Genomic DNA, 13210 nt, shown 5'->3' with positions numbered 1-13210 from the left:
CCCAGCCCTTCAAAACTTCAAATTGTGAGACGAGGTTTTCAATAAAGATGTATATGTACTGATAATTTATTTTATTTTACTCTTTTCATTTTCTTTTTTTCTTTTCTTGTCGTTTATTAACTTAAATTTTTATGCGTATTATATCTGAAAACTTAGAACTTCAAGGAAGACAAATTCTCTTCCGAAATGGTTATCCTAGAAATTAAACATAAATGGTATTTTAGCATAAAACACTGAGTAACAAATAATTAAAACCCTTTGTGAGAAATTAACAAAAAGTAGGCAAATGCACAATATACTCTGTTCTATGAGGATATTATTGTAATGGTTCGAAATCTCGTCCAAGCCATTTAAACACACAAACACAAACTTATTCACATATACGCATTTATTCAATCGCGTTGTTTGAATAATTTTGAACTTTAAACATATATGGAAAATGTAGATGCTAGTCTCTAGACACCAATTCACATTAGTCTCCTAAATCACTACATAATGGAGCACGTGTCAAACGTGCATTTCCAGAACTAATAATTAACTAGTTTTACTTACAGACCAATTAAAATGGAAGTTTTGAACAAAAAACGATAATAGAGAGTAAACACTATCCAGCATCACAAAAAAAATGCAAGGGACTACATTTGGAATAAAATCAGGATGATATGAATTAAGAAATGCCCCATTTTGTCTCCATAGCTGAGATCACCCTACTCAAGCATTGACTCGCAACTAGATCATAATCAGAAACTGCAAAGAAAATGTATTAAAGTAAACATTAGATCGTGTAAAATACTTTGAAGTTGTTCTACAGAGCCAAAAGCATATGTAAATTTTAGAGACTAAGTTGGAAGAGACAAAGGTGTAAAATAATTATAAAGTCATACCTTTCACAAAATCATCAATGTATGACTGACTCTGAGTGTCAATCTGGCCAACCTGAACAAATTTAAGATTAAAGCATATTATTTACACCTGTTGTTAGTTTCTTTACAAATTACTAAAAGTTTACTTGACATTTACCTCTTTACCAAACACATTAAAAAATATTATACACACAGACACAACAAATGAAAATAGAAAGGAAAGAGTCAAATCTTAGCTACGCACCACAAACACATAAATCTGTTCATCAGAAGCAGCTCTGATGTAGTCTCCGAAGTTCATGGACCCTTGGGAATGGGAACCAGCTCCATGCGTGCAGCCTAAATTCACAATTTCACATTCCAGTCAAATTTGATAGCCTAAATTCACAATTTCACATTTAATATTTCTAACCTATTGCTTTACAGTTTGCAGGTAGAGTGGACACTATGCTTGACAAGTTGGTTGTGATCCGCCAAATCACTTCATTGTTGTCGGGGTTAGATATTATTCCAGCTTTCAATAATTCACCTGCAAAAGAATTTGTAAAAGCCTTAACAGGGGGTAAAATCTTGTGAGAACTGATCAAATTGTCCATAGCAACCAAGGCTTTTCATTCGTGTACCTAAAAAGACTAGGCAGATGAAAATGGAGAAAATGCAAAAACTACTTTCGTAGTTGAACTTCAAATGCAAAAACTACTTACGTAGTTGAGCTCATAGGAACCCGTTGGTCCAAAATTGACATAGATGGCACGTATAAAGCTAGCAGCATTGAGTCTGCTTGATAAGATTTGTTCCAGTGGCTGGAAACATAACCACAATAACTAACTTAAAAAAAAAAAAAAAAAAAAGGCAATTCAAGACAGTAAAAGAGCTTCGTATTCCTAACTGACTTGCCTTATAAGACAAATTCGATAAGTTAGTTTGAGACATTGCGGAGAAATCATGTCCCTTTAAATTTTAGATCAAGGAGGACTTGTTTTAACTACAGACACTTAGTTCACAAGAAACAATTGTTTCAGAAACCCCAAATGTTAATAAAGGTAACTACATTATAGCTCTCTATCAAAACTCCAAATGAAAATTTAATAATACCATGCGATCAATCAAAGTAAAATGAAAGACAAAAGCACAATTGCATCGTAAAAACATCGATTTCTTAGTCTCTTACATTTACATAAAAAACAGATGGTGTCTCCTTAATATCAGGGACTTGGATACTAACATAGCAATTAAGCAGTAAAATATTGTGGTTAGCCAGAAACTCGAATGCTTTAACAGAGAAATTGGGGTTGGAATAGGATTACTGACATGTTAAAGTACCGAAGACAACTCTGATATGTTATTAAAGAATGCATTCCTTTCAATGATTATGTTAGTGAGAATGTTTAAACAATTAATAAACTCGTCGTATTGCATTCCTTTCAAAGTACAGAAGACAACTTTTTAACTACAAACAAATCAATCAAGATCAGGTAAAGAACAAGAATAAGGCAATTTGCTTCACTGACCAAGATATAAGTTGCAGCAACCTTTTTAAGGCGATAGGCAAGATTGGGCACAGTGCAATTATAAGATAAGTACTCTCATTCTTGACTTACTGAAATGACATTCTTCTTAATTACTATAAAATATAAATGAACATTTGAACATCTTTCTCAAAGTTAATAAAACATCCTATATAGATTTTTGTGCCCGTAAATGCTACATTAATTTCTGTTGTCAATGATAAGTTGGTAATCCCTTTTCAACCGTTTCATTGCTTTTTTATTTGGAAATTAAATTTATGTTATCCAAATCATCCCAAATTGAACAACCCTATTGAAAGTATAATGTATACATTGCTTCTTTTTTTAAAAAAATAATGTATACATTGCTATTTACTATTGTATTTCACATTTTACTTGTATTGGTGTTTCTTGTAATTAATGTGTATAAGAAAGAGAGAAGAAAGAACATTGCATTACCCCGGCAAAATCAAATGAAAGGTTATTCAGAATGAAGATGACTCCTCCAATGTTGGACTTGGACCCGTCAGAACCTCTCTTTCACAGTATTACAGTAATGCATTTTTTTTGTTAAATCTCTTGTTAAGTAGTTACGAGTTGGATAAACGGTTACAAATAATGATGATTGACATGGATCACAAAGGGAATATAACTTTTGGCAGTCATCTTTTGATTTTTATTTTTACAAAGACCAATTGATTTTTTAAATTTATTAACGATAAGACTTTTTTTTTACCACTTTAAAATGGTTTTTTTGTTTTTTTTAGAAGTCATAAATTATGACTTCCACTTTTTTTTCATATATATTGTTTTTAAAAAATTGTAAATTTTAATTTAATTATTTAATAAATATTTTTTTACATTTATTTAATATTTTGTATATATTTTTATACATTTTTTAATATTTTTTATTTATTATATTTTTATATTTTTTAAATGGTTTCATTTAAAATTTTCCTATGTTATTTTATTTAATATATTTTCTAATATTTAATTTTTTTCATATTATTTAATATATTTTCTATATTTAACATACGATGCCAGATTGACAGCCACGAAGTAGTCGGCGTCGACAGCGACGGTGGCGCTGTCCACTGTCCCATACCGCAACGCCGTGGCATCGTACGTTATGATGGGCATGATGTCTCTGTCGTTGTCGTTGTCGGTCCCATTCCTTTCTCCATAAAACGTGACGAAAGGCTTCGACCTGTCTACGGTGACATTCTCGCGGTACTCGCCCATTCCGATCCACACCACCACTCGCCGCTTGTTCCCTGACGGAATGCTGTTAACGGCGTCCGTCACCGTCGTGAAGTCTCCCGCGCCGTTCCTCCGAACCCTCACGACTCTAACAGCGCCAACGTCAAGGAAGAAGAGGTGTTTGCTGCTGAGACAAGGTGGAGTGCGAGTGTAAGTGCAACAAAAAATGTAGCTCCACTTTCAACGTGACCCATCATCTTATGTTATTATGCTGTAACCCTTCTGTACTATAGCTTGTGCTAGTGTAGTAGTGTCTGTGTATATATAGAGAGAGAAAAATTAGAGTACGTGGTGGTGAGTGGTGACGTTGAAATGGGAGTATGTAGATTAATTGGCCTGAAATGTTAAGGGCTATAAACTTGGGAGGCCCATACTTTTACGCCTTAGTATTGGACATTGTTTTAACCCCAACCAAAATGCTATTGGAACCTACCCGAGTTGTTTTAATTTTTTTCTTCTTCTAAATATATCTTTTTTCACGAAAATACAATAGAGACAATGTACACAACATAGTCATGATTCTGTAAAAGGGGTGAAAAAAATTCATTTAAATATATAAATTATATTATAATTAGCATTATCGATAAATTATATTTTAAATTTATGATAATATATATATTATGATAGAATGTTACTATGCATGCATGGTCGGCAATATTCTCGTCAACATTCAGGTCAGTATGGTCCCGTGATCCACAATACACATGTTCTCTTGGCAGCTTTCTTCTTGTCTTCCTTATAGTTTGTCCTACCGTTTCTCCTTTAATTTTCACGATCTTCCCACTTCAATTCCTACATGATAACTTCAAAAGATAAAAGAACATTATATGTATATATATCGTGATTTTGGATGGTGAAAATGTACTTGAATCTCAGGCTGCACATGGAATTGTCTATTGGTTTGAACGCCTTATGGAATTTAGTGCCTACAACGTTTTAGAATGAGATCATGTTAGATTTTTTCTGAGGTGGTCAGTATATAATGTCGTTAGATGAAAGGAACAAATCATTTTCCTCTCGTTTTATTTTCCTTTAAAGCCCGCTGATTATGCCTCTCTAGCTTCTGTCTTTTCCACACAATGGTAATCCAGTGTACCCTACAGCTAGGATTTGTAGTCTCTCTCTCTCTCTCTCTCATATATATATATATATATATATATATATATATATGAGTTGTTTAAGAGTTAGACGGGTTGTTGTTTTAGAGAGAAAAGAATTTGAAGATGAAAGGTTACTTCAGGTCCTATGATTACATAAAAGCTCACAATACATTTTTTAAAAGGCTTATAACCTCATCCTTTTACTCCAAGCCCATGCATACATCAAAATGATATTGATGTGTCTTGTAAATTCATTCTTTTACTCCGCAGCCACACATAAAAATATTCATTTCAACGATCTAGATTCTTGGTAATTAATCAGCACTCTTAATTCCAATGTTTGTCTGGTCTATCACAAATTAATTAATCATGATTATAAAGTCCTTTACTTCTCTTGTAGGGTGGCATTCCAAATATTTAACATATTAGTTGATTGTATATATACTTAAATATTCAAACTCAATATCATCACTACTTAATCCAAATATTGAAGTTGATCCACAAGGTTACATGCAAAGAACTCTATTTTAGCTGTAAAAGGCCAAATTGCAAAAGAATGTACTATATTATTATTATGCTATATCATATGTTGGCGTCTTGTCGAGTGATCGAGAAGGATAGGACTTACGGCTTTATGCCTTCCTGCTGAATCCACCTGTTAATTAATGTAGCACTTTTTTTTTATCAATGATTAATGTAGTATATGTTTTCATTGCAACAGATTTTTTTCATTTTAGGCAATGATAGTATCGGTTCACGAAGCGCTGTTTATGAGACTGGTAAAGTTTCCTTTTAACGAACTATTGGACAAGATCCAACATGATCAAACCAAAAAATCTCAGTCCCTAATAACGAGTCAAGATCATTCAACAAATTTTTGAGTCATGGCAAATAAATTCATTATTGAGAATCAAGAAAATAATAAGACGTGTTGACGGAATCAAATTTCATCATAATTAAATTTAGAATAATGTTACCGGCCACAACTCATTATATGCTTTCCTTAACTAATTAATAATTTACATGAAAAGTGATATTGAGTCCGATACTCTTAAATAAAATCTTGAATTCGAACGTTGTGACAAAAAAAACGTGATTAAAAAAAGTGATTATTCTAGTTCTCTAATAAAGATTAATTATATGTAAAATTGATAGATATTTTTCACCAATATCATGAAAATAAAAAAAATTGAACACTTTCTTGCATGAGTTTACTGGTTTTTATTAATAATCTTTTGTATAAGAAAGTAAATAAAGTATTATTAAAAAACTGATTAAATACAATATTTTATAGAAAAGAAAAAAGGTAAACAAAAAATAATTATATATATATATATATATATATATATATATATAAACATGTATTATAAAAAAAGTTATTATGAATATACGCTCACTTTTTTTTCATTGCATTTTTTTTCTTTCTTTCATATCACGCATCATTTATCATATCCATTACTTTTTTTTCTATGTTTCTTTTCTTTTTTATCTTCCTACCATTGATATTCATCCCAAAATAATATAATCGTCGATTAGTATCATATTTACAACACTCATTTGATATATCTTTTTTTATCTTTCTTCTTATTATATTATATATATTATTTATATTAATAATTCATTAGTTCAAGTAATACTGAATTTGATCTTTTTAAATGCATTAAAAATAATTAATCAATCAAATTTTTTGATGAAAATTAATTTTATTAAGAAATATTTGATATGAATAATATGATATATATATATATATATATATATATATATATATATATATATATTATTTATGATATTTATATTTGCTTCTCTCTTAAGATGTGTATACATCATTATTCAATAATATGAAAAGAGTGGCCAAGAATTGATGCATGTAGTAGACACTTAGTATGAATAAGATATAGGCGTAGCGTGTGGTGTTTTGTACGTAAAAATTTAGAGGCAAAAATTCTGCACTAACATGGGCTCATCACTCGTGCGAAAGGAGGGAAAAGGCCCCTCCATGAGAATGAGGCTAAATCCGATTCACAGACCCATTACCCATGTGGCCTAGTCTTGTCAGAGGACAGGCCTCTGAAAAGACACTAATACCCTCCTCCTTCTTCTCCGTGACAAATTGGTCACTGAATTTCGTGTGATTGGTAGGGCGCATCTCCACCAAACCCCGTAAAATGCGGCCATCTCTCATAATACGTGATCCATTTTCGTCGTTTTCGGTTCTCACAAGTCTCTATCTCAACCCTACCACCAATATATTGTCTTTTCATTCCTATATACAAAAACTGTTTTTGTGTTTTCAACAAAAAATTTGTTATCATCAATATAACTTATATCCAGAGAAGGCAATTAATTGTCATATATAACTTCACTTCATAAAAGGTATTTGCTTCGATTTATAAAATTGGATTTATGAGAATTATATTTTTAGGAATGTTATGTCCATGAATGTGTTTAGTTTTGTTTTTATTATGGTATTATAGGAAATAATTTTTGTCATAAGCAATGATTAATTTTTATTAAAAATCAATTAGTTAAAAAACACAGGTCGTTATCATTTATGTTAAATGTTATTGGTTCACGAACATGTTGAGTTGTCATTAGAAGTCCTAGAAAATAAAATATTTTTTAGTTAATTTGTTTAGAAAAATAAAGGCAAAAATAAGGAATGTGAAGAAAGAAGTGAGAATAAATAGTTATTTGTAGACAATAACTACCATTTTTATGAGAATCCAAGGTACTCATCTCTTAGCATAAGAATAAGAAGTAACGAGAATATGTGTATTTCATATTCCTATGACTTAATTATTCCTAAAAATATTTTCACTAAATTTGTAATCAACATGCGAATGTGATTTTCAAATTTACATTTTTTGGGATCTTTCTTGATTACTTAAAACAAAGGCCAGCCTTCATATAGTTATTCTTTACTTCTTTTTTTTTTTGCAAATACCCTCCTTTACTTCGTATGAGGCTAGAAGACAAAAAGATTGGTTATCTATCTGTAGTTTGTGTTTCAATTGCAAACTTTTAATGAAGCTTTTCAACTAAGAGATCAGCATAGCTACCACGTATTTTGGAATATGTAGCGACCTAAAATATAGGATAAGGATTCATTTGAACATACGCTAACCAGCTCAGTTGGCAAAAGCAATGTAATGCCTCACAAATCACTATATTAAAGAAACTTTGCTGGCAATGTGGAAGGAAATCTCATTTCTCAATTCTAGTACATTCCAAATGCTACCTATATATCGGGTAGTTGTTTGGTTAGAATAATGCTATTATAACTAACATATATAGTTTGAGTTTGCACTAGATAGAAAGTTGGCATATTGGTGTGAACATGACTTTAGGATGCTGTATGGACAATTAGAGATTACCCATTCATATGATGCTGTGATAACCTTTATTCAATGCTTAGTCTGCCAATATATATATATAAAAGAATAAGCCGGTAATTAGTGAATGTTTTTTTATATATATAAGGTTTCGGTAGAATAATGGAGAAAGAAAACTAATACTACCTTTTTGGGGTGCATGACATTACCCTCCATCAATAGTAACCTAGACTTGTTGATGATACATTGGCCTCCATAAACTTGTTGATGTTTTGAAGGTATGAGTTTGAGATCAACTAGACTTGTACCTTCATAACAACCAATGCAAGGATTGTGGGAATTATATTATTATATGAAATTAATTAACGGCGCTCGTTGGAAGGGTTAAGTCGTAATATTCTGGTTTCACAATCAACTACAGATAGTGATAAGTGGCACATCCCAATATGGTGTTACCCGTTTTCATTCTACATGGTTTGCGAGGTTGTTTGGAAATAATTTGAAGATAAAAGATTTTTGCTAACCATTGTTATACCTTTTCTTGCCGCAATACTTGACAGCTAAAAAGGAAAGAGAGATAATGACTCTTGTTTTATTACCTAAAAAAAAAGTGATGTAAGGGATGTATATCTATCTATCCTAATAAAATAAATTAATCTTTTATACTATTGTTCAATCAAGCATAAATTTATATGGCGTTGTAAAATGATTGAATTTAATAAAAGTTATTCTTTAAAATCGTATGCAAAGTTATTTTAAATAGTTAACAGTATGAAAAATATTTATAATCAATGACATCACATGAAAATTAAATTCAAATTATTTATATTCTGAATTTTATTTTTCTTTTTCCTCTTAAATCTGAGTTGTTTACATTTTTTTATTTAAATTATATATATATATATATATATATATATATATATATATATATTATGCTTCCGAATTATTTATGTTTTCTTTTAAATATTATTCCTTTAATTTACATTAAAACCTTTATCTAAATCAAAAATATTTCTGTAATGCACAAGATATTTGTTGACTTGTTAGAAAATAATGTAACAATATATATATGGCAAACTTTTTTTTCACATATGATTGCAAGAGTATCTTTATATTCAATTGTTTATCAAGACTAATTTCTATCAACAGATTTGAAGACATTCAAAAATAGGTTCTCTCAATAAAACTTTCTCTGTATACATAGGTGATCAGAATTCAAATGTCTCCCCACTTGTTTAAGGAATTTGAGCCTAACACTACTCAGATAAATCACTCATTGGTACGTACGTACGTACATCACTGACTTGAACAAATGTTATCAATTACTCTTTATGACATCCGTTGAAGATTTAGAACTAGATTCATGTTAATTAAATGAAAAGTAAAATGTTTAAGTTTTCAATATATTAAATATCATACTCTTTTTTTATACTTCAATTTCCCTCTTAAGTATCCTTACTGCATTCCATTTCAGGTCTATTTTCTGAAGAAAATGTTAGATAATACGAGACAAAATTCGACAACTGTTAACACCATTACTTTCGCATGATTTCCGTCGAATGCTTTCTTTCTTTTTTGTTTTAAATTATGAATTAACCAATAAAATTGAAACACTTGGATCCTTCCCTTATTTCTAACATTTTCCTTACCATTTAGCAATGCTCTTTTTTCAGTTAACTTGTAGTGGTTCCTTCCAATCATTATTTCGCGCATGATTCACGAAAGTATAATAGCACCAATGATCTAGCACTAGCGTTGGTCAAGACACGAGTGGTTTCGTCAAAATTATGTGAGTTGTCCCCCTTATGGATCAATGATCATGACTAGCTCATAAAAGTTGAAAGAATGGATTGCATGACCTTGCATTCCTTAAACTTTCAGCAGATAGGATGATTCTACTATATATTGTTTCCACTGTATAAACTACAAAGAAAAAGTAACTTTTTCACTAACACTTCTATCACATTATTTTTGTGTTGCTTTACTTTTAAGTAATAAAATAAGAGAGAAATATTTATTAATATACTTTCTCTTCCTTTTTCTTTCCCTTAAAGAAGTAGCTAAAACAATGTAACAAAATGATATACTTTAACTTGTCTAAAAATATTCTTTAATGTTTTCTTCATTGAAAAACCATTTTCAATTCGTAAAATTTATAAAATTGTATTTGATTCAAGTTTTTTATATATAGAAAAGTTTAAATAAACTGGCAATCACTACATTAGAACGACTGAAGTGTGTTACATTAGCAGACTTTTTTTAAAAAAAAAAAGCTGTTTGATTGTTAATGTTTTTCATATTAAAATTATTTTTCATGTTATTATTGATTTATTACATTTAATAAAATTTAAAGTAAGAAATTTCTCTTATTCCAAAATCACTTTAAGAGTCTTTGTAAACTCTTAATACCTGAATTAAATTCCTACTAATTTTTTTAAAAAAAGGTGAAAAAATCGAATACGGTGAATGAAAAAGAATAATCATCTCATAAGTAAATGAAAGTAATTACTTTGTTTATAATCTCTATCCTGATTAAAAACTATTTTGTATGTCATGAGTTCAACTTGACCCCACTCAAGGAAACATGTCTTCGTTCCATTAATTAAGCTATTTCCTTCCATCCCCTCTTCCCTTGTCTTCCAACTCTGTTTTTCCCTTTGTTTTATGTTCGTCTTTATTTGTATTCTTATTCTTATCCTTTTTTTTCTTTTCCTTCTAGAGTATTCTAATGGTGAGTGGTTAATTCTAAAGTTGCTAGACACAAAAGATACACCATAGCTGGCAGGCTGTTAACTCCTTCATGTTCAAAGTTCTAAAGTGCAAAGTTCAAACCCTACACTTTCAGACAAACAAAGACTATGCCAAATGCCAACTATTGTTGTATAGCGATATATATACATTCCAATAAAAGTTATCATTATAAAACAAAATAAATTAATATATAGCACAATTTAAAGAGGAACACAAACTAGTGTCTCACTCAAATATAATTCCAAATACGACCTCTCGTTTTTCTAAATCATGATCATATGATGATTAAAGATTTATTTAAAATGGGATTTTCTTTAAAATGAATAAGTAAGAGAATGTTAGCTTGATATATATAAGGATGACAAAGAGAATTGAATCCGTCTAACTTGCCAAAAATAACTGGATGAGTTAGGTGATTCAACCCACCAATTTGTCTTATGTTTGTCCTGCTAATTTAAAATGTTAATATTGGGTGGACTGAGTTGATTTGTTTAACTTATCTCACCTAATTCATCAACATTTAAGATATATTTCAATAAATTTAAATTGTAATATGATTAAAAAAGAAATAATATGTATATACATATAAAATAAAATAAATATGTCAAAAAAATGAAGTGATATTTTCTATTTTGAAACAATGGCAAATTTTAACCGGTCAACCTGACATTTTATAACTCATCAACCTATCAATTTATCTTTTGGATATCAACCCGTTAACTCACCTTTAAATGGGGTGGGATTTTTTTTTTAACCTACTCTTCATCGATGAATCGGAACGGATCGACTGCTTTACCAATTATTTGTGTGTTAGGATTTGAGATTTCGATGCATACAACTTAGAAGAATGTCATTTAAGCAACTATTAGTTGCTTCTATATGCATTTTGACATGATAATTTTATGGATGTGGATTTGGGATGTAAATCTAAATACATTTTATATTGTTATCTTAATGATCCTTAAAATTTATAAGTGAGAAATGCTAGCCAGAGTCTCTTTCTAGCATTCTTCTTGGTAATAATTATACTCACATTCTATTTATTCCCATTAAAAAGATTTTATTTCCCCAAACACTATACCAATATTGTTGTGGTGCGGAAGTAATTCAACATCGTCTTTTATGGGGTGGCAATGGCAGCTTGGCAACGCGTTTCACATACAGACACTCATGCGTGCACCAAACGACTTAATTGATTTCGTGTCATCCACTTAATGTTCAATTTAAAGTCCTCAATCAGGTTAACAAAAAAGCTCTTCTTTTTTTTGTGTCATCCACTTAATGGTCAGCATTAGCAATTTCCTACAGGGAGCGTGTGAGCGTATTGAACAAAACCAAACAAAAGGCATCTCTAACTACCCAATCATTAGTATTCAGAAGTATGCGTATCTCTGGCAGACACTAACTATATCTCTTCCTTACAAACATTTAACAACATTTGAGACGCTCCTTTATTTTTATAATAAGTTCATCAACTTTTTCAATGCAGAAGCTTTGCATTCTGGTGTGTCTGAATCCTTAAAAGCAGTTGACTTCACTGCTGTCCCAGAATATGAACTTTTTTTCTGCAACAACCTCTGGTTGCAGGTTTGCTATATACTTATTTTATTCATAATATGTTTTTTGGGATTATTATATATATGTGGCTTAGATAAATCAGCATGTTCTCTACCCCAGCCAACAACCAAGATACAGAAATTAATTTCCTTGACCAACCCATGAATGCTTTGGTGTAGTGGCTAGTAATTAATGCTAATTTCAGATTTTTCAGCAAGAGGGGGGACGTAGTTCTTCAATGTCAAATAGAAAATGATGACGCAAGGGCAAAGTCACTCGTGTCTCATATGAACACTTGGGTAACATTTTAATTTAATGGTAGTCCGGTGGACCTACCTAGAGGCGGCAGTAATTCTCTAATAACTAGTATCTCCAGGAATATTCATGCATTTTTTTTAACAAGGAAACTATACATTTTAATTCAGACTATGTATGGATATGCTAGCAGAATTGATCAATAAGAGACTAGGTTGAGTTGGGAAAAGTTGTATTTTTTTTTTAATTGTGGGATAATTATTCGGTCACTCAAGGTCCATTCGTTTGAATTAAAAGAAAATGAAAAACAAAATGAACATCAAATGAAATGAAATACATATTTTTACATTCTGTTTTAATTCAAAAATTTTATCTCATTTTATTTTTTTTACTCTACCGAATAGACTTTCATGGTGAAATAGAGAAATAGAATTGAATGCAAATATAAACTAGCATAAATCATTAAATTATACTGATAATAAATTTTTATCTCCCTCTTGTATTAAAATTTTAAAAATGAAGGTATATAAATATCATTTCTCATAAATACTTGTTGGCACTGTTTGTACTTTGTGCACAACGCA

This window comes from Glycine soja, chromosome 17 (genome assembly GCF_004193775.1).
Source record: "Glycine soja cultivar W05 chromosome 17, ASM419377v2, whole genome shotgun sequence".
Lineage (NCBI taxonomy): Eukaryota > Viridiplantae > Streptophyta > Magnoliopsida > Fabales > Fabaceae > Glycine > Glycine soja.
This window is presented reverse-complemented; position numbering follows the sequence as displayed.